The 3,458-nt window shown below is 42.7% G+C and overlaps 1 non-coding gene across 1 annotated transcript; it reads left to right on the top strand.

The window, feature by feature from the left end:
• The first annotated feature begins 2,581 nt into the window (after positions 1-2,581).
• Positions 2,582-2,688, top strand: LOC111906342 (small nucleolar RNA R71). Its single transcript, XR_002855168.1, has one exon. It is a non-coding gene; the product is annotated as a small nucleolar RNA R71 (small nucleolar RNA).
• Positions 2,689-3,458: the final 770 nt, after the last annotated feature.

A 3,458-nucleotide genomic window follows, 5' to 3' on the forward strand; every position in this document is an offset into this window, starting at 1 on the left:
AAATCTATATGTACTCGTCGAGTCATGGGCAGACTCGGCGAGTCTCTTGCAAACAATTCAAAAAAATTTTAAAATTCTTGTCATTTATTAAGAAAAGAAAATTTATTTCACCCCACACTTAGTCCATACGCACTCTCAAGCAGACATGTCCGATGATTTGGAAGATTAAAATTCTAAAAAAAACGAAAAAAATTTCAAACAAAACTCAAAAAGGTAAAAGAAAGCAAACTCTAAACAACGAGTTGCCTCCCGCCAAGTGCTTCTTTTTAAGGAGTCGTTAGCTGGACTCCTTCCCATCTACGTCTCGTCATCTTCCAGCATTGGGAATGCACGCCTAGTCTTTTGTGGTTTGTACTTCGTTTTGTAAGCGTGATTCTTCTTTTTGTAAGCCTGTTTTGCTTCCTCTCTCTTCTTTTTCATAACATCATTCTCAGCTGCTTGGGCTTCCATTCTCCTCTTTTTCTTCTTCACCCCATTCGTTTTCACCTTCTTTTGCACTTCTTTTCCTTCTAACTGAATTACTTCGTATTTTGTGAAGGTGCATGCTCTAGGTTTGGTAATGGATGGTTGATCAGCTTTCACACTCCTTTCTTTTGCCTCCCCTTCTTTTTCTATGCTCACCCCATCTTCAAGTGTAATTGCATTAAGACATGCTATATAGGCGTGTTGAACTTCCGTATCCATGTCTTCCTTTTCTGTTTGTTCTCCTAAAGAATGAGGAAAAATATCCAAATCCAGACTATACAGAGGACTAGCAACAAACAGATCTAAATCACCCAAGTTGTTATCAAATTCGACTGGACTCGTTGAGTCCAGTAAAGTGACTCGGCGAGTCTGATCGTATTCCATCATTTCTTGGGTGTTTTCTGAGTCGGCTCCTTCTAGTAGCTTTTCTAACTCCTCCAAGTCCTTGTTAGCATCTCTATCCTCTCCAGAATGTAGCAGAAACTTGCTTGGATCTTCTTTTTGCAAAAGTGCAAGCTCTTTCTCTAGTATCTCATCCTCCAAATGGATAAATGAGATTTCTTCCTTTATTTCCTCTTCTTGCTTGGCTTCTGGTACAGCTCTAAACATTGTGGATTCGTCACCTACCCTTAATGTTAGTGTAGACTCACATACATGAATTAAGGCGCATGCGGTGTTTAAAAATGATCTCCCCAAAATGATTGGAATTTTGGGGTCTTCTTCCATGTCAACCACCACAAAGTCTACCGGAAATATAAACTTGTCAGCTTTAATAAGGAGATCCTCACAAACGCCTTGTGGATGAATTATTGTCTTGTCTGCCAAATGGATCTTCATATTTACCGGTCTTGGCTCCGGTAAATTCAACCTTTTAAAGAAAGAGAAAGGCATCAGATTGATGCTTGCACCCGAGTCGGTCAATGCTTGGGTGACAACTTCATTACCAAACTAGCATGGAATTATAATATTCCCCGGATCGCCTTTCTTTTAGGGTAGCTCACCCAATAGTATCTCCGCGACTTCAGCCAAATCTTTCCTAGCAGCAAAAAGACCTTTTAGCAAGTTGAAGTATTTGGGTGTCTGGAGCATCGTTTCCACAAATGGCACATTAACTTGTAGGGCTTTAACATGCTTCATGAAGGTTTTATATGCTTCAACTTTTTCCGCAGGCATGGCTTTAATTGGGTATGGCAAAGGAGGATTATATGGCTTTAAAGGACTGACAGTTTTATCATTCACGCATGGACTCGTCGAGACCACTAGAGGGACTCAGCGAGTCAGATCGGGTTTTGCTGGAGCCGACTCTTCTGCCCTTTCTGTCTTCGTTTTGGAGATTCTCAGTGTATCTGTGAATATTTCTTCCTTGCTGGAGGTCACTGCACTCACATTCTCCATTCTTGGATTGGTTTCAGTATTACTTGGAAGTTGACCCGGTCTTCTTTCGTTCACTTGGTGTGCAAGCTGTCCCATCTATTTCTCAATGTTGAGGATGGATGCCTGCTGATTCCTTAGCATGTTTCTGGTCTCATGTATTGCAGCCTCGTGATCATTGTGTCTCTTTTCAGACGCGGCTATGAATCTAGTGAACATTTCTTCCAAATCAGCTTTCTTTTCTACCGGTTCTTCTCTTTGATATAGTCCCCTCTCCTTCTGCTTGTATTTTTCCTCCTTAGCCTTCTTATACTCTTCGTATGGGAGCCATTCCTTCTTAGGTTTTCGCCAATTTTCGTCGTTTCGATCGCCACTTGAATAGAAGACTTGAGCTTTCTTATTTCCATTCTCATCCAAATCACAATCCTTTGTTAGATGGGGACCTCTACAATTTTCACATCCTACCCTCATTGCATGGATTGTTTGATCCATTTTTGTCATTCTTCTATCAAGACTATCAAGCTTAGCTATCACCGCCGCTATGCTATCATTTGCCGCGTTCATTACTCCCCGACTTATTTCGTTTCTTGGATTGTGGTATTCTCTAGAGTGCTTATAGAATTCTTCAATTAGCTCCTTGATTACCGGGGGCGCCTTCTTCGTGAGCGGATCTTGAGAATCGAGTAATTGCCTTGTGGTGACATTGACTCCATCGTAGAAAATGGAGACCTCTTGTTGGCTATTAAGGTCGTGATGTGGGCAATTTCTAAGCAAACTCTTGTACCTTTCCCATGCTTCATATAGAGATTCTCCGGGCTGTTGCTCGAAGTTGGCAATTGCTTTCTTTAGCTTGGCTATTTTGGAGGGTGGACAAAAGTGATCTATGAACTCCTCTTTCATCTTGGCCCATGTGGTGACTGATTCGGGAGGAAGTGACTTTAGCCAATCCTTTGCAGCTCCTTTGAACGTGACTGGGAGCATGCGAAGAAGCTGGGTCTCGCGAGGGACATTCGGTACATTGAAGTAGTCGGCCACATCATTCACTTCGTCCAAGTGCTTGTAGGCGTCTTCGTGATCCTTCCCATAAAAAGGAATCTCCTTGAGTTGAGCGAGAATATGGCCTTTTAGTTCGAAAGTGGCGGTTACGGGAATTGCGGGCTGCACAAGTCCCGGGTCGGTGTCATCGCGCATCCTCTTCTTCCATTCCCCCATGGGGACTTCATCGATATTAGCCATAGTGATGACTAAATCGTCTTCAAAATCGGAGTCGTGCTCGAATGTGGGTTCTTCTTCTTCCTCGGTCTCGTATTCGATATCTTCTTGAATTGGGTCTTCAATAGTCAAAGAGGCACTGGATGCTCCGGATTTGCTGATCCTCTTCTTGCTGAAAACGGACTTGAGGTTTTTGAGTGGCGAGTTCTTTGAAGAAGCGGATTCTCCAACGGCTTTGCCTTTTTCTCTTCCTTAGTGCGGATTCCGGGTCTTCAAGAGGGGGGACCAGAGGTGTATCAGATCCTCGGGTCATGAAACAACTGTAAACAGAACAGAAAAACGCGTAAAAGAACAAAAATAAAATAAAATATTAAAGGTGAAATAGCGATGTACTCGCCGGGTCGGCACGA

Source organism: Lactuca sativa, chromosome 8 (assembly GCF_002870075.4).
Source record: "Lactuca sativa cultivar Salinas chromosome 8, Lsat_Salinas_v11, whole genome shotgun sequence".
NCBI lineage: Eukaryota > Viridiplantae > Streptophyta > Magnoliopsida > Asterales > Asteraceae > Lactuca > Lactuca sativa.